This window comes from Choloepus didactylus, chromosome 15 (genome assembly GCF_015220235.1).
Source record: "Choloepus didactylus isolate mChoDid1 chromosome 15, mChoDid1.pri, whole genome shotgun sequence".
In the NCBI taxonomy this organism is placed as follows: domain Eukaryota; kingdom Metazoa; phylum Chordata; class Mammalia; order Pilosa; family Megalonychidae; genus Choloepus; species Choloepus didactylus.
In genome coordinates, this window is record NC_051321.1 from 51657539 (window position 1) to 51678061 (window position 20523).

The 20523-nt window shown below is 34.2% G+C and overlaps 1 protein-coding gene across 6 annotated transcripts in view; it reads right to left on the reverse strand.

The window, feature by feature from the left end:
* Nucleotides 1-20523, reverse strand: part of PCDH15 (protocadherin related 15) — a 1822477-nt gene that overhangs the window by 1396130 nt on the left and 405824 nt on the right. The window lies entirely within an intron of this gene.

Below are 20523 nucleotides of genomic sequence, written 5' to 3' on the forward strand. Positions count from 1 at the left end.
GTTAGGGCTGTTATAGAAGTCATACTGGAACAGGGTGGGCCCTTAATCAGATATGACTGGTGTCCTTATAAGAAAGGGAGAGGAGATACACACAGGCACAGAAGGCAACCATGTAACAGTGGAAGCAGAGATTGAGTTACACAAGTCAAGGAATGCCAAGGATCACCCGCCACCACTGCAAGCCAGGAGAGAGGCATGGAACAGATTCTCCCCTCTATTGAATCAGAGAGAGCATGGCCCTTTGGACACCTTGATTTTGGACTGCTAGCCCCCAGAACTGCGAGAAAAAAAATCTGTTGTTTTAAACCATACAGTTGTGGTACTTTGTTATGCAGTCCTGCAAACTGATAATGGGATTAATAAATGCACTCAATTAATGGAAAAACAAAATCTACAATATGTTTCTCACAATAAACATTGCTTGGATTCTACCTAATAAGTGGAAATAATTAGACAAAAAAAATTTTTTAAATAGCCCTGCTAAAATTATCTATTTTAAATATCAACATGTAAATAGCATCATGAGAAAGAAGATAAATATTCATAAAAATCTAGTATAATTGAAATGCTGAAAATAGTCTTTGGCATGAATATATATTTACACAAAATAAAAATTAATACATACAAGATCATTTTTATACCACATTGGGGTTAGGGAACATTTAACTTAAAGGAAAAAACAAATAAAACAGTTTCTAAAAGAGTTTTAAGAAATATAATTATCTTTTTGTTTGTTTGTTTTTTCAAAATAAGCAGGCTTAACATCAATATATAACAGATAAGTGGAACTTTTTTAGTTAAATTATAAATAGTACTTGATAAGAGCTTCAAAATTTATATCACTGGTCAACAAGCTCAGGTTGCTTCTTGGTAGTATCTGAGTAATTTTTGTATGACTCTAAGGTCAGACAGAACACATTTTGAAAACTCCTGAAATTGGCCATTCTTTAACATATTTTAATAATAATAGCTAGAAAAACATATTTCAATTGAATAGAGTTGAGTTTTCTCTCTGATTTAATGAACAATGACCACATTTAGGGAAAAATTATTAGTGACCTTCTGCCTGGACATCCACTCTGAGAGTAGTTCAAAATCCAGAAATAGCTAGATTTTCCTTGAGGGCTCTCTACATTTCTGAATAGTGTGGAACCCCTTTCCAAACAAACCATTTAGCACTGCATATAGCAGCCATTTTTAAAATAATGGGTAACCAAGATTAATTTTCTCTGTCTCTACCAGCCTGCCAGCCTTGCTCCTAGAATGTTCCTAGCCACTCGCTACTCTACCCTAACTTTCTTGAAATTAGCCTTGCAGCTGTGTAACAACAGAGACAAATAGTAACTCAGACTGCAGAAATTTAAAAAAAAAAAAAAAAAAAAAAAAGGAGAAAAAGACAACTTTAGATACCAAATCTTCCAACTTAAATCTCTCCCCAACATCCCTCTCCCTCTTTGGCGGGAAGACTTAATTGTTCTTTCCCACTTCCCTTAACCTGACTATGAAACTCAGCCACCCCTGTCTTCCTTGCGTTCTCTTTCCTACAAAGGTAGCTCTAAATAAAGTCATCCTTGACTGTTTAACATTGTCCAGTGCAGTTTTTCTTTGAAATGGGATTGCTCACCATGATTTCTGAATAATGATTACACATTTGTAAAAGAAATTATAGAAGATCTGTAATTTAATACTTAGAGCATCTAATGCCTCCATGGTCAGGGGATAGAAGATGAATAAAAAGGAAGCTTGCATAATTTCAGGGTAGGTAAATTGTAATTGTGTGAAAAACTTAATTACATGTGATTATGAATATTTTATCCAGTATATTTGCAAAGACCAAATAATTATTTAAAAATTTAACTTTTTTTAAACATTTCTATTATCAAGCCAAGATTTTGGAAGTTATTTATCAGAGCTTATATCTCAAGTGTAGATCTTCAATAAATATGCAATTCATATGTTTTCAAAAGTTGGGAGGTAAAATAGAGGTGGCATTTTGAATCAGTATCTACTTTTTAAGCTAGTTCATATATTTCACAACGTAAAACACAATTCCACAATATTAACATAAAAATTATTTTCAATATTGATACTTCAAGAGAACCCCACTAGAGTCTATATAGTAGCAAAAATCAATGCAAGCTTTTCTAATTGTTCTGGACTGTCCCAATATTAACTAGAGTAAGTAACAGAAGAAAATATCTTATTAATTCAAAGCATGCAAACTTCCATCCACAGTACTTTGGAAACATGTCGTCTGATAAACTCAAACTAGTATGAAAGTTACTCGCTAAGAAAAATATTGCTTGCTCTAGAAAATCTTATTCATGACTCACCCCCATGGCATAGTAATACAGCATTTAACCAACAAAATATATTGTTTAGTGCATTTTAGCCCTTTGACAGAGTCACTAAAGGTGTAACCACACACAGATTTATGGTGTAATCTAATTGAAAAATGACTCCACCTATGATAATACCTGAATAATGAAGTGGTTCAACATCGATTAAAGTAAAATACTGCATGTTTCATATGAGGAAATTTCAGTCTCTGAAAATTTCATCCACAAAAGGGCTATAACTTGCATTTTGAACACCTACTTAAACACACAAGAACTGTAAATCAGTGTAAAATATGGAATTATGCAATGTTTTGCTGTCAGTGTGAGTTGGTGTGTGCCTGCATATAATTGCCTGCCAATTACCAGAGGCAATTATTTATTTAAAAAATAAACAAACAGACGACCACAACAAAAAAACAATAGCACTCACCTAGGTTTGAAGTGAAAGTAGAAAGATTAGTACAATTAACCAAATATTGAAAATGTTTAAGGAGAACAAACTAGCTGTTTATAAGTCATCAAGATGGTGGAGTGAGCCACTTCAGGGCTCCATCTCACACAGAGGCCTCAGGCAACAAATAAGAGCTGGTAGAACCATCTTTCTTAAAGCTCCAGAAAACAGTTAAAGTGTTGCAGTATAAGGGCAAATGCTGAATCAAGAAAAAGGCAACTTAAAAACAGGTAAGAGCTCATGTTGCCCTGTTGGGCCCCCTCCTAGTGCCTCACCAGTTATGGGTGGAGCCAGCCCATGGCTCCAGCTCCCAGTAAGAGCCCTTATCTCAGTCTGGAAGGAGCAGAGTAATCCTCGTGCACATACTGAGGAGTATGTATGTTTGGTCACACCTAGCAAACTGAGCCAGGACTCATCAGGGGCTCGCAATCCCAGAACTTGCCTTGTACATAGGAGGTAGCTCAGGGATTGCTCCTACAGAACATTGTAGGAGAACAGTCAAACAGCAGCAGCTTGGGGCAAAGTTTGCTATCCGTGGGATGTACGTTGCAGTGAACAGGACCATGAGGAAGAACTGTTCCCTGGGGAAGAGGGGACATTTGGATGCTTGTTAATAGGGGAATTCCTAGGGCACAGCCCACATTCCCAGGACAAGATACATGCACAGAAAAGACCCAAAAGGATCCTATGCTTTTGCCTGGGGCTATTCTCTAACTGCACTGCATGGCTAAACTTTAAAATAGAGCACTCACCGGCCATTCAGTAAATACTGAGGAAGGTGGTCTCTTTTTTCTTTTTTTTTTTTTTTTTATCTTTTTTTCTTTTTTGTTAGTTTCTGGCATCAAGAAAATCTCTATCATAACACTAGGTGGATACAAGCTCAAAGATTAGATGTCTCAGTGTCTAAACTTCAGAGATAACACATTAAAATATCAAAATGTCCAAACTACAATGAAAGAATACAAAACATACAAATAAAAGAGAAACTATGGCTTGTACAAAATAGCAGGATAAAGAATTAGAAATTCTCAATAAGGAAGACCAGAGCTTGAACATACCAAAGACTTTTTAAAAATGGTCCTAAGTATGCTCAAAGAGCTATAAAAAAAACATGGATAAAGAACTGAAAGAAATCAGGAAAACAAAAGAAGAACACAATGAAAATATCAAAGAAGAGAAAGAAATAATGAAAAGGAATCAAACAGAGCTGAAGATCAAAGTAACAGTAATAAAAAAAAAATCTAGAGGGGTTCAATAGTAGATTGGAATTAGCAGAAGAAAAATTCAGTGAACTTGATAAGACCACTGAAATATTTGTTCTAAGAAGCAGAAAGAAAAAAGAATGATGAAAAGTAAACAGAGCCTGAGAGATCTGTGGAGCACCATATATACATTGTGGGAGTCCCAGAAGGAGAAGAAAAAGAGAAAAAGGCAGAAAAAAATATTCAAAGAAATAATGGCTGAAAACTTCCCATATTTAATAAAAGACATGAATATAAACATACAAGAATCTCAATGAATTCCAAACAGGGTAAACCCAAATGGACCTATAATGAGATATATGATAATCAAACTGCCAAATGCCAAAAATAAAGAGAGACTTATAAAAGCATCAAGAGAGAAGGAATATGCTGTGTACAAGGAGCTTCAATATGGCCAAGTGCCAGTTTCTCACAGGAAATCAAGGAGGCAAGAAGGCAGAGGGAAGATACATTTAAAGTGCTTAAAGAAAAAAAAAAAAAAAGAGCTGCCAACCAACAATTCTACCTCCAGCAAAACTGTCTTTCGCAAATGAAGGAGAGATTAAGATATCCTCAGGTAAACAAAAGCTGAGAGAGTTCATCACACTAGACCTGCCCCTCAAAAGATGCTAAAGAGAATTCTGTAGGTTGAAAAGAGAGGAAACCAGACCATACATTAAAGTTGCATGAAGAAATAAAGATCTCTGGGAAAGGTAATGACATGTAAATATAAATGCCACTTTATTATAATTCTGGTTTGTAAACCCACCTTTATTTCCTACAGAATCTAAAATGGAAATGCACAAAAAAGTAATGATAAATCAATTGTTTGGGACTTGTAAGGTATAAATATGTAATTTGAGACAAAACATACATTAAGGTGGAGTGATAAAGGGGTCAAGGTACATAGTGTGTGCATGTTTTATAATTAAGTTGGTATCAAATCAAACAAGATTGTTATAGATTTAGGTTGTTAAACTAAAGCCCCATGGTAACAACAAAGAAAATATTGGAGTAATATGCATAGAAAGAAATTAGAAGGAACTCTAAAGGATTCACTACAAAAATGAGCAAGGGACTTTTATAGACATTTCTCCAAAGAAGATATATAAATGGACAATAAATGCATGAAAATATGCTCAATATCATTTGCCATTAGTGAAACGCAAACAAAGGCCACATTGAGGAACCTCCTTACATCCACTAGAATGACTATTATTAAAAAACAAACAAACAAATGGAAAGTAAGAGGTGCTGGCAAGGATGCAGAGAAATGTGAACCTTAATACATTGTTGGGAATGTAGAGTGGTGCACCTAGTGTGGAAAACACTTTGGCAGTTCCTTGAAAAGTTAAACATAGAGGTATTATTTGACTCTGAGAATCCCACTTCTTCTAGATATATACCTAAAAGAAATGAAAATAAGTACTCAAACAAACAAATATTTGTACACCAATGTTCATAGCAAATTATTTGCAATGGCTAAAATGTGAAAGCAACTGTTCTGGTTTGCTAAAGCTGCCATTATGCACAGTACCAGAAATGGACTGGCTTTTATAAAGGGGATTTATTCAGTTACAAATTTACAGTTCTAAGGCCATAAAAGTGTCCAAACTAAGGCATCAACAAGAGGATACCTTCACTGAAGGAAGGCCAGTGGCATATGGAACAACTCTCAGCTGGGATAGCATGTGGCTGGCATCTGCTATCTGCTGGTCCTTTGCTCCTGGGTTCTGGTTTCAAAACAGCTTTCTCCAAAATGTCTCTGGGCTTCTGTCTCTCTTAGATTCTCTCTGTTAGCCTCTGTGCATCCCTGCATGTTCTCCCAGGGCATCTCTCTAAGCACCTGGAGGTCCTCTCTTAGCTTCTCTGGAGCAAACTCTTGGCCTCATCTCTTAGCTTAGTATCTCTATCTCTATATGTCTTTCTGTTTGCATCTTGAAGCATCTGGGTCTGTGTCAGCTCTTAGCTTCTTCCAGGGGCAAACTCTGGATTACATATCTTCGCTTCTCTCCAAAATGTCTCTCTCTGCTTCTCTGAGTTTCTCCTCTCTGTGAGCTCTCTTAAAGTACTCCAGTGAACTAATCACTGGATGGGTGGGGTCACACCTCCATGGAAATGATCTAATCAAAAGATCTCACCTATACTTGGGTGGGTCACATCTCCATGGAATCAACCTAATCAAAAGGTTCCACCCTAATCAAAAGACTAATAAGTCTGTTCTCACATGAATGCATTAAAGAACATGGCTTTCATTGGGGGACACAATAGATTCAAACAAGTACAGCAACTTAAAAGTTGTTCAACAGCAGATGAATAAATGAACAAAGTGTGGTGCATACATGCAGTGGAATATTGGTCAGCCTTAAAAAGGAATGAAGTTCTGGTACATGTTGCTACATGGGTGAACCTTGAGGACATCATTCTGAGTGAAATAAGGCTGACACAAAGGAACACAAATTGCATGATTTTACTTACATGAAATGTACGAAAAAGAAAGAAATGTTTAACAGTAGGAAAGACTTTCTAGAATCCAAGATACGAAAACCATTTAAATTTAATATACTTTCTACCTTTTTGAAAGAGTAACAGCTGTCTTACTGGCTCTCATGGAATACATTCCATGACATTTTATCTTTTTACAAATCTAGATATTCTCCAAAAGGACAAAATACTATACTTGTCTTAAAAGCCCTTAGAAAATGAACTTTATTTCAGTGACATAATATATATAAAATATTTATTGTCAATCAGAAGAATAAATTTCTATTTCAGAAAAAAATGCCAGTATGCTAGGGGACTGTAATAAAAAGGAATACTTTTTTTATGAAAAGAAATGTTGTTAAGATAATTATTTATCACTGTGATTTCTTAAATACCCATCTAATAAAATATTGCAGTTATTCTTTTTTGTTGTTTTAAGAACACAAAAACATTCAAATGAAGAATGAAGGGAAGGCATCGTGTTTGATTTGTTTTTCTTTAAACAGTTTTATTAAAAGAAAGGGCATATAATATTAGAAATGGCCTCAGAATGAACAGGGTTTTGTTCATGACCAAAGTGATTAATACATGACTTTGGATAAAACTTAGTGACTATTTTGCATAACAAGATGTTCAATGAATGGCCACTTCAGAGCATTTGGATATTATAAATCATTATAATACCAGTTTGAAATCTAAAAGTCTTCTAATACTCAGCATGCTACAATAACTCTATGAAATTATTTTCAGCATAGTTCAAGAGTATACATCTCCTCATTACTTTTTCCTGCTGAGAGAGCTCACACAGAAGACACCATTCTTTAAACTATGTTTGGTAGAATATTTATGCTATAATTAGAATGTAGCAAAAAATTCAAAGGTCCAAAAAAGGAGAGATGGGAGCTATGTGGGGCAGGATTTAAATATACATATCTATTAAAAGATAAACTTCTTTTAGATTGTCTCTGCTTGAGAACACTTTTATTAGAAAAAAGGCATTGTTTTTTGTAAATTGGAAACAGAGTCTCAAGTTCTAAAAGCCTTTTGAATGCAAAGGTCTACACAAAAGATGTGTCTTATGCAAATTTCAGTAAAAGTTGTCTGAATCATTTTGCAGAGACCAGTGGTTGCTCCCTTTCATTCAGATTCCAATTCATAATTTCACATGCAAACAGCCATTTGACTAATGCTGGGGAAATCTATTAATTCGGCAGAAAATTGATTTTTGCTTTTTAATTGGCAAGGAAAAATATATTAGCATTCCTGGTTATATTCTCAGTGTTTTTCTTTACCCCCATGTAGCTACCTAATCTCTACATTTAATTTAGCAAAGCCCCAGAAAGACCTTGGCGAACCATTTTGTCTTATGGGGGGCAGGTGGCAAAATAGGAATAAAGTTTGCTTTATGTAATGGGCTGGAGGTAGAGGGGACTTATATTTGAATTCCTTTCCTAAAAAATTGTAATAACTTACATGTCCATTCACTTTTCTGTAATGTGAATTCCAAGATTTAGCTGTTCTCATACAAAATAAAAATTAACTTCAAAAGTGACAACTCCTATGGCATTGTTTACTTTGTATTTTTTAAATGCATATGTACTCAAAGGTTTTAAGGACCTTGGTCTTCTTAAAGTTGTTTATTGATTTTGTCAGTTTATTCACTTTTTAACTATAACTTTTTTTTTATGTGCTATATATATATATATCATATTGGCAAATGACAAAAGCCAGGAAAATATGAGGTCTATCTGATTATCTGAAAATAAGATCATTTAGCTCCAATATCAGTACTTACTATGAAACAATTTTTAAGCTTTATAGTGTGTGTTTTTAACAAAGTTAAGGGCCTTTAATTCCTTTCTATTTTCTTAAAAGCTTCAACAGTCTTTCCTATTTCTTCTTTTTCTAAAAAATACCACCCTAATTTCTAATTATATTAATGTCTAATCCCCTCTATTACTGTACCATACTGCATTTAACCACTGCTTCTTGTAGGGCATTTAAGCTGGTCCAAATTCCCAATACCTAAAAAAGAGCTACATGCAATACACGAGGAGCATTACATAAAAATCAACAATTAAAAAAGAAAAAATCATAAAAAGAAAAAGTAATATTCATATTTGAGAAACCTTTCACATTATTCCTCTGAGAGTATAGGTTATCTTTCTTCTGTCAAATGGTATTTAAATGGAGATATTGACTTAATACTACTAATAAAACAGTGAGGGACAACTATTGCTTCCAATGGCCATGGCCATATCATGATAAAGGGGTCATAATCTCATTTATCCATCCACATTCTTTTTTCTTGTTGTAGCTTAAGTTTAAACATGCCTTTTATGATTCATGACACTTTAATACCTACCAATAGTGGACTGATCATCAAAGACTTATTTTCATAAATCTCTCCTTCTGAGTGTTTATGGCCATATAATGAGCATGAAAGGACATGAACATACCAATCCTCTCCACTCCACCAGGGATGACATATTTTGACTGAATTAGTAGTTAGTTGTAAAGTAAGTATTTTTACCCATCTCTCTCTAAATTTACTAGTCATTTGCCACATTGAGCAAGTCAGATTATTTTAAAATCTTAAAATACAGCAATCAGAAATTTCATCTATTTTTGTCCTCAGAATTTAAGATGCAAATTCTATCATTTTATATTTACATGAACACACAGAATTTTTAATGTATTATTTAAAGGTCTGTTTCTCTAATAGACCTTTTTTTTTACATCATTTACTCCTTTTTTACATCATTTACTATTTAAATACCACAAACCATCTCTTACCATAAAGCAGTGAAATACCCTCATTTGTTTGTGACTAAAGAAAGGCCAAATGGTACAAATATTTTATGGTGCATTCGATGGGACACTAGTGATTTTATTTCTACTTTCCAGACCTTGATTTTGTTTTGAGTTTTGCAGAAGCCCTATACCTTAATGCTTAAGAGCTTTGATTTACATAAATTTATATTCAAATCTCAGTTCTACATCTTATTATCTCTCTTCATATCTCTGACCATCAGTTTCTTATTTTCAAAGTAAGGATTTAACATTCTCAGAATAGTTTACCGAAATAATTAAAATAATGTATGTACACTTACTATATCAAGTGTTGGCAAGGATGTGGATCAACTAAACACCTATTTATTACTGCCTGAAGTTATAAATGGGTTCAACACTTTGAAAAATGTGGGCAGTATCTACATATGCCTGGAGCATGATCCAGCAATCTCAATCCATGGCATGTTGATATACAAGCGGAGCGGTGCGTATGTCCATTAAAAGAACGTCCATATCTGCTTTATTCATAATACCCCAAACTAGAAACTGTTGAAATATCCATCATTGTAAATATGGAAGATGAATAATGGTCAATTCAGAGTAAACAAACTACCAATACATACATAATCACTATGTTAAGCAAAAGAAGCCAGATAAAAAATAGTAATTACTGCATGATTCCATTTATATGCATTTCAACAACAAAAAAAGCAAATCAATGGTGATAATAGAATAGCGGTTACTAGTCAGGGTGGAATATCAGCTCTGAAGTTTCAAGAAAACTTTCTGGGGTGATAGAAGCTTCTGAATCTTGATCTGAGTGCTGTTTATGGAGGCGTATGCATAAACAGGAATTTACCAAGGTTTATACATGTGGAAAAATGCAGTGTATTGTCTAGAAAAGGCAAGCAGTTTATTCCAAGCTACTATTTAGTTAAAAATTATAGTTAAAGCAGTTTGCACAGTATCTGATACATAATAAGTGTTCAAGAAAGGATAGCTACAGATTAAAATAAATGTCATCTAAAACATTTTAAAATCAATTTTTAATTACATTTGGAAAAAAGAATTGATCAAAAAAGGATTAATAATTTAATAAGTGGCTAAAAACTATACATCATATTTCGATGTTAAGGGCATCACTAGATTAATTTAATTAAATAAATACTTTAATAACTGGCCACATGGTCTGTAACTATCATCATAATTATAATCATATACAGATGTTTAGGACCCCCACCACACACACTGTTAAAATATTTCATAATTTAGTTTAGATGGTAGGCAACACATGCATATTTAGATAAAGTTCAGAACACTTTGGAGAAAAAAAATAATTTCCCATCCATTTATGAAACCTATGAGAAGCTTGATGAAATATTTTTAATGCCTAAAGCCTAAGATTAGATATGGTAGACATCATAAGCATTACTCTTTATAAAACAGCTGACCTACTTAAAAATTCAAACTAAATTATCTTATTACTTTTCCACACTTAATAGAAATGACAATCAGATGTAGTCTGTTGTATTTAATATATCATTTTTGATAAATCTGTTTTGACAGATGTCTTGGACAGCATTCCTCCTGCAAAAAAATATTCTGTGTTCTCTTAAAAATACTGGAATAATATAGTTTCATATTTTAACCGGATTCATAGTAATTAATCAGTGAATATAACAGAGATATTGATATGTTGTTTCATTGTTTTCATCTAGTCTTGTATTAAATTTCTTAGGTACTAAGGACTGTAATTTTTCAGTCACAATGAATATTATTTCCTTATGATAGCTTAAGTCTAAATTTTCATTTTTGTCACATACCCTGTTATTTTTGGTAAAAGCACTTGAGCATTCGCAGTCTCTTCTACTTGCTTTTCTATCAATATTTTCTAGACATATAAAAAATCATTTTTTTCACTTATACATAACTTATCTTTCTGACCTATTTAACTTCTTTGATAATTCTAAGGAACATATGATCCCAAGTATCCTAACACACCAAAACTCCTCTCTGAAAGTCTTCTGTAACTTTTACAATGAATTGGTACAGTTCTGATCTGTAAGTCTGTGTGGTGGCAACCGCAGAGCCCAATTACAGAGCTAATAAACTTTTCTCCAATGCACATCCTATATTTTTTTTGCTATAGGTAGGATACTTTAGCAAATCTTTTAAAAATATATATGTATATATTTATGTGTGTATATATATATTTATATATGAGAGTGTGTGTGTATCTATATATATATATGAAATAGGGATAAGGTGGATTTTAGGAGACTAATTGAAGTCAAACGAGGATAACTAGTGTCTTTGTTTCCTGGCTACTAAAACAAATACCTTATGGTGGACTGGCTTAAATAGTGGAAATTTATTGACTCACAATTTTGAGGATAAAAGAAGTCCACAACTGAGTTGTCGGAAAGGCAATGATTTCTCCCTTTAAACTGTGGCATTCTAGAGGTGGCAGCTGATGATCATTAGTCCTAGCCTTTTCTGTCACATAGTGGCCTCTTTTCCTTTCCTGTCTGCATTCTGTTAATTTCCTTGCCCGCCTTCCGTTAACTTTCGCATCCGCATTCTGTTGACTACCGGCTTCCTGTTGCTCCTCCTGCTTTCTTTTCCTGTCCAATTTCCTTTACTTAAGGGAACTTCAGCCATATTGATTGAGACCCATCCTCATTCAGTTTGGGCACACTTTAACTAATAACATCTTCAAAGGTCCTATTTACAAATGGGTTTGCACCAGAAAGACCAGGGGGTGGGAACAGAACATGTATTTGTGTGAGATGTGTGACTCAATCTCCGATAGTCAGCCCTCTGGAACCCCAAAAGACATGTTCCTCCCAAATGAATACATTCATTCCACAACAACATCCTCAAAGTCCTAAGCCATCTTAGAACAATGCTAAGTGCAAAGTCTCATCAAAATCAGAATGGGTGTGGTCAATCCTGAGGCAAATTTTCTTCTCCCTTGGTGCACCTGTAAAACCCAGAAGAGAAGTTATCTGCTTCCAATGTACAATGGTGAGGCAAGCATGGTATAAACATTTCTATTACAGAATGGAGATTTTGGAAGGAGAACAGGGATCAGAGGTTTCAAAAAAGTCTGAAATCCAGCAGGGAAAACTCCATTAGATTTCCAGTTCTGAGAGTCATCTTTGGATTGATGTTATGTCCTCTGGGCCTGAGAAAGCAGCAGCCCTACCCCTACCAAACCCTTACGTAGCACCCATGCTCACCCTTAAAATTGGGACGTAGACCCCACACTCTCTGAGCATCTGAATGGTAGCCATGCTCTCCTAGAACACTGATCTCAAGCCCCACCCTCTCCCAGTTTTAGGTGGTAGCACTATCATAAATGATGGGGTGCAAGGCCCACCCTCTCCAACCACTGGGGCAGATGGTCTGTCACACACACACACACACACACACACACACACACACACACACACATCATTGTAGGGACAGACCAGCTCTTTCCACACATGAGTGTGAGTCTGCTCTATTAACCTGAGGAGATCTTCTTGGTCCAGACCTCTGCTTCCATGGGTCTACCTTTGAAGTCATTCTTCCTCCAATTTGTCCCTTCTCTTTCGCTTTCAATCCAGATTGGCAGTGGTTCTGCTCATACAAATTTTGCAAAAAGACCTGTTGACTTCGGATGCATTTCAAGCAGTTTCAAAACTATAAGACAATAGCATATTCCAGAGACTTCCTGAATAACTGCATTTCTAATCATGACTTCCACCAAAATGGCCTGACTGGAGCTATGTTTATCCATACCCTCTTTAGCAAAGAGTCGTTCAGTTAAACTTTCACACGGAACTCTGTCCCCTGGGGACTCAATTCCCAAAAGCTCATGGAAGTCCTAGTCTCAGAGCACACTATCTGGATAGGCTCAGAATTTTCAAAACCAAAACTTTCTGGTTTCTTTGTGTTTTACAAGTTTAGTTCCCAGTTTATCTTTTTCCTCTCTCATTTCACTGTAAGCTGCAAGGGAGGACTCAGACTGCACCTTCCACATTAAACTGGGAATTCTACTTAGCTAAATATCCAAGTTCATCACTTTTAAGTTCTGCCTTCCATCCAACATCAGAACACAATTTTGTCAAGTTCTCTAGTACTTTATAACAAGGATCACCTTTCCTCCAGTTTCCATTAACACATTTATCATTTTCTTGCAAGGCTTCATTAAAAATGCCTTTAACATCCATATTTCCACTGACAATCTCTTCACAGCAACCTAGGCTTTTTCCTTCAAGCACCTCACAATTCTTCCAGCCTCTACCCATTATCCAATTCCAAAGCCATTTCCACATTTTTAGAAACTTGTAATAGTATCCCCAATACCAAAAACTATTTTAGTTTCCTTGTTGCTAAAACAAATACCATATAGTAGATTGGCTTAAACAGTGGGAATTTATTGGCTCTTGGTTTTGAGCGTAGAAGTCCAAAATCGAGGCATCAGCAAGGTGATGCTTTCTCCCTGAACATAGTTTTATTCTGGTGCTGGCTGCCAGTGATCCTTGGTCTTTGGCATTTCTGTCACATGGCAACACACATGGTGGCACCTTTTCTTCTCTTTTTAGGGCTCCTTTGACTTCCAGGTTCAGTCTCCTCCTCATGGCTTCTTCTCCCCATGCTCAATCTCTTTTGCTTATGAGGACTTCAATAATATTGGTTAAGGCCCACCTTCACTCAGTCTGGGCACACTTTGACTAATAGCATCTTCAAAGTCCTATTTACAAATGGGTTCACACCCACAAGACCAGGGATTGGGGCCTGAATATATCTTTTTTGGGGGGGCGTATGTTTCATTCTCCAACACCTAGGGATCCTAGATAATATGTGTTCACATATATACTCCATATGAATTCCATGTAGTGTATACTCCATATAGTTAGTCCCAAGGTGCAGAGAACTTCAAGGTATAGGCACTTTTTACTTGACACTTAACAAGCTCTATTATACTATTCACCCACCATATATAGGTTTCTGGTGATAGTTTAATTTCAAACCGTCATTCTTGCTTCTCCCTCATCAGTTCTCCTTTAGTATTTTGGGTACACTCTTTGTTCTCTTGGATATCCTGACCTACCTCACATGCACTCTTGGTGCAATTAGGAATATAGTACTTGTGAGTGACACTTCTCATATTTTAATGTTCCAGTCTTTCAGTGGCATGTGGTTTTGGAATGCTGCTTTCTATCATGGAATTGATACCAAGGTCAGTAGGAATGGACAGAAATATGAAGCTTTAAAATCATTTTTCTTCTTTATTCTTCCATCTAACATCTTAATTATCTGATAAAACAAACCTTCAGAGCTAGTTGCTGAACTACAATGATTTCCTGTTTTACACACACACACTTGTACTCATGGAAATTTTACAGTTTTAAGTATTTCATATTCTCTTTTTGATCTTTACTTCATTTTCCTTCCCTAGAATAAGTCACAGGGAATTCATTGTTTGTTGAACTTACGTGCAAATGTCCAGCACAATTACTGTCAGATTAACTCCTGGTTGCATCTTAGCATTGAATGCAGTCCTATATATAGGTGATTCATCACATTTATTATTTTACTGGTGTTCCATATGGCTTAGTTTTGCATTTTTAATATTACAAGTATATTATTTTATTTTTACTAAAGTGTTTACCTTATATATTCACATAATACACTCAATCATGTACTATCAGTATGTTTATAAATGCTTACATTTAGTCATGGAAAAATTTCATTATGTTATGTTTAGATAAATACATGGGCAAATCAATCACAACTTTCATCCTTGGATATCTTGAGAATAATGTTAATAAACAGCTCACAAAAAGCAGATTTACTAATATTCTTGCTTAGTTCTTGGGAAAACAAATTGAGAGAGTATATAAGATGGCAGTTTAGGTGGACAAATTAAAAAACTACAACAAGCATATGAAAACAATGACATGCCATGTTATTTGTAATAATGAAAAAATAATTTACATTTTTAACTAATCTAAATCTTAAAATCATCATCTTTGCCTCCAAATTCACTTATCTTTAACTAATTCTTCCCTTTATTACACAATATCAATAAAAGCCCCCTGACCAGGAACTTAGAATGCACTGAAGAAATAAATAACTAATGGAAGGTGGCTGATTATGGAAGAACTAAATATATTTCAGTCCTTAAAATCATTTAATACTTAGTTTTCTGTTTGCAGACAACTTCATTGTGGCAGGTTGCTTTTACATAGAATCCAACCCTAATCCTTCCAAAACATGTCTAGTTTTTATCAAAATGAAGATAAATAGCTGCTTACAGAGTTTCATTAACTTATTCCAAAATATTTATAAATATTTATTTTATATAAAGTCAGGAGAACTACTATTAGGTCAAATAAAGTTTGAAAATTAAATTATCTGAACCTCAGTTAATGAAACTGTCACTTAGGCATATTTCCCAATTCTCAGTAATTACATAAAGTGAGAAAAGACTTAGGAATGCTCCTAGTACCTTGTTTGAGTGATAAATGCTTATTGAATGGAATCTTAGCTCAGACTGTTTTATTAAACTTGCTGTAATAAAGCAACAGTAAAGAAGCCTATGAGATCTCTAAAATTATTTTCATGGAAATGTTAATAAGAATGACACAACAAATTATTAATAATTTTTAAAAATCAGTGAACTATATTGTTCCAAAAACAGAAAAAAAATAAAAAAAAAAAAGGCCCAGGAGAATAAGAGCATTCTCAGAAGCAAAGAACAATACATCCTGGTTCCCCATTCTAGGCACTTTTCTGCCTGCTGGTAATTCTCAGAACAAGTTGGAGTCCAAGGAAATCTTCTATTCAATATGGTGATGAAAGAATTTAGCTACCAAAGTATTAAAGTTGAAAACCATACATATCTGTTAATCAGCCATCATTGTAGCTTCAAACAAACACCAACTCCACAAGATCTACTCACTTCAGTCTTTATAGACTCTCCTTAAAATTTCAATGGGGCGGGTCATTTCCTTCCTCAACAATCTTTCTCCTTTGCAATAATGTTTGCAATGACTTCTCCAGCCCAAGCAGCCCTCCCTTTTATTCATTATGTTAGCTCACTTAGTCTCTGCCCCTCACCTTGGCAGTTACCTCACACCATCCAGCAGAATGGCTGAATGTTTCTATGGAAGAACTAGGTGTGAAACTTGACGGGTAGAAACTGTTCTACACATTTTTCATTTTACCTTTCCTAGCACTCTTTTGTCGTTTTAGGTGACATTAACTCTTGATTGTCTCAAGAATATAGTATTAGGAAACTAAACGATATGACCAAAGGAATACCACGTTTGGGATCAAATCTGGGTTCAAATCCCTGCTCTCCCACTTGTGGCTTAGATACCTTATTTGATCTTTTTTAGCCTCAGTTTAATCCCTTTTAAAATGGGGATGATCACAGCTTTGTGGGATGTTTGCAACATTAAAATGAAATTAAGAGGCTAATTATTGAATTATTTATCACATTATAACTTCACTGGCACCTACTTTTATGCAAGGCTATCTTCCTATACTGCGTTGAAACTCCAGTAAAAGTAAGAAAAGTGCTCTCCAGCAAGAGGTAAACATTTACACATTTCTCTAGAATTTTCCTGAAATGTGTCTTGAACATTTTCTGAACATGTCCTGGGACACGTACCCTACTCTTTCTGGTGTTGTTTTTTCTTCTTCACATTAGCTTCTCAGAGCAGTGTACATTGTTCGAGCAATATAGTAGGTCATTGTAAATCCCAAGTGTTTGAGATATGAAAGAAGCAGTGAACAAGAAAATAGACTTCATTTTATATTGTGCTCTTTCTCAAATATTTTGCTATCCACCTATCTCATATAAAGAAATAATATCTTAAAAAATATTAAGGGTCTGTTTTTTCCCCTTAATTGTCATGGCCTATGAAGCCTATATTGCTTCATATCTGAGAAAATGGTGAGAAGCAAATGTGAAACGAACTCCTCCCTTCGTTAGTTAGTTCCTCACACTCAGAATACCTAGATTTAAATACCAACGCCTTCAAGAAAGGGCTACATTTTTGAGTCCTTCCTCCTTTGTCTCTCCATAACTAAAGCCACTGAGGAGTTATATACAGTAACTTTCACCAATGGTTTATTTTATGATATTATTAATAAAAGAGATTGATGTTTGGCAGGAAAAAAATAATTGTTCTTACAGTGGCCTAGAAAACAAAATATATTCTACACTCACATACAAACAAGCAATTCTTCTCTGTGAATGGATATTAAGAGCCTGGGACACTGAACTTAGAATATTTCAAAGGAGTGCATGCTGTTTTCTGGATCAATTCTTTCTTTAATACCCTTCCCAATTTTGTTAAGTTTTATTTCTAATATTGAAATGTGGGAGTTTCAAAGATGACCCCAAAGGAATTACACTATAACATATAATTAATTTCTATATCTGGGATTTCCTGACCTGCATATTAAGACATTGCTTGCTTTTTCCTCCAGATGTTTTTCTTTGTTAAAAGCAAAGGGAATCAGTTTTGATTTTAATAGATGAAAGAGCTCTCTCTCTCTCTCTTTCTCTCTCCATATTCATATATACACACACAAGTATGTATGCTATATTTATGTATACATGTGTATGTATACACAATAAACATACACACATATATACATATGTAATACTTTTCATTGTAATATATTAATGAAAATACAGATATTAAAATGATATAAAATATGCCTGTATAGATAGATTTCAAAATAACTACATTCTTTTGAAAACTGTACAATTTGAGAGAGGGAAACTGACCTTTGCCTGGGAGTACTGATACAAATTAATACAAATTTATATATTACTTTGTGTTTGAGAGATTTCCCTTGACATGGCCATGCTACACTTTTTACATGATATGTGCAATTTTAATATATAATACAAGAACTTCTGTCCTTCACAGAGTTATAACTGAAATTCTAAGGTGCCTTTTACTAATTTTGGAGATAGTGAATATTGATCTAGAGTAAGCATCAATAAAAGAAGAAAAGCAAAATACACTACCTATAAAAAGCAATTTTTATAGGAAGCTAATACATACAATATGGTCATTTATTTTCATTGCATTTACATTTAAAGCCAGCTGCAGTATTATAAACTCTTATTGGAATCTCTCACTCCCCAAATTCATGTCTAATAAAATTAAAGCAGAAATGTAGGAGATATAATTTACCATTAATCAAAATAATTTTGACATTTATTTAAAATAAAACTTAAATTCTGATATTATATAATGATACCTACTTTATCCCCTATTCAGCCTAATAGTTTCAGCATTTTAATCCTTTTTTTTAAAGAAATGAATAAACAAATCTAAATGGTTTGATTTATATATAAATTAATAATTAATAAATTGAATTCCCCTATATTAAGTTATGCACTTCATCTGTGAAGGATGACTATTTTTTCTGCTCATATGTATTTCATTAGTTTCTCATGCATTCAATACTTGCATTTTTGGTCTTCCATGCTTATAAAATAAAGTTTAATACCTATTTGTATATGTGGGAATTCAGGTGGCTAAGTTCATAGTTTTCCCTTTCAATCTATTGTGTATGTCCTTGACACTAATATGGACATTACTGGGCCTACCATTGAAGCCTGATATACAATTAAGTTCACTACTGAGGCTCTAGACAATAATAAGATCATAATCCCATGATCCCAGTAATGAAAAGGAATTAAGTAAAAACTGTTAATGCTAGCTAATATTTGTTGCATGCTTACAATGTGCCAGACACAGCATTAAGTTTATATATGTGTGCATGTGTGTGTGATGTACATGAGTATCATTTACACATCTCAATAAACTTAAAAATTTGGTACTATTCTAACCATTGTAAAGATGAAGCAAATGAATTTTAGAGGAGCTAAGAATCATGGCAGTCTTGATTTACATGGCATTCCTTGTTCTCAACTAGACCTTTATTATGATGAAAAATAAGACACATACACATAAAATAACTAGCAGTATATGCCAAACATGATGAATAATGAAAAAATATATGTAGCATGCATGAGAAACGCTGTTGGCATTTAAAGGTGGAAAATATCTATTTCTTTCTTCATTCTTGCATTCTCATAAACTTTGTCTCATCCTCTCTATACAGCCACATCCAATTCAATCTATATTAAAGACAGTCTAGCAACTTGTGCTACCTCTGAACCAGCTGGAGCTCAGTCATTTTCTCTGCTTTGTCTAGTAGTAGTTACATCATATGAACACACACTGCACATTGACAAGACATGGAGGAACTGAAATTTATTTTTCATGTTATAAATGTAGAAATGGGAGACAAATGCATTCATGATATGTTTAAGTAAAATTTTAACTACAAATAAGTAAATTATAAAAAATTACCAACTAAAATATTTCTGAATCAGAAAATGATTTCTAGAGATGCTCATGAGTGGCAAAGAAGATGGTACTTACTTTCTGCATATTATTTTATCAACATTAAAAGTAATAGGTCTGAAACTTTCATTTTGAAATAATACTTGAAATTTCATTTCCTATCTCAGTTTCCTTTATCAGTCATGCCCTTGAAGGTATGAAAGGCACATGCTGGCTCAGCTTTGTAGACATGAATTCTTTTTTAATAATTAAAAAAGAGTTAGAACAGATCATTGAAACAAATGAAAATAATTCTTATTTATTTTGCTCCTTGAATTATGGGTAGTCTTGAACACCGTCTGACCAGTCTCACCAGTGGGTCTACTTCCTTCTGGGCTTTGAAGACTCTGTACATTTTGCATTTCATCCATAAATTTGATATCGCCTTTAATCTATGCTGATTTTTCCTCTCTCTTAATTTCCCTCACCCTTTTCTTCCTTTGATCTTCTATTCTGATATTCAGTGTCTATATGGCCTCCTACGTGGGTATATCCCATTTTTTCTTCATACTAGTGATATGGCATCTCTACTCTGGTCATTTGAGTAGATAACATATTTATTGAAAATCAACATATTAAAATTTAATTAATCCTACTTTTTAAACTGGCTTCCCCATGGTGCTATCTTATAAATGGTTCCATAACATGAACTCAACCATCTGTAACTTGTTTTAAAAGTAAGTCCTATTTTCACTTTCAAAATGCCTCTCAGATTATTTCTTCCTTCTCTATGTCTAATATCTTCAAGTTAGTTTAGACCTCTATAAATTCTCTCTCAATTA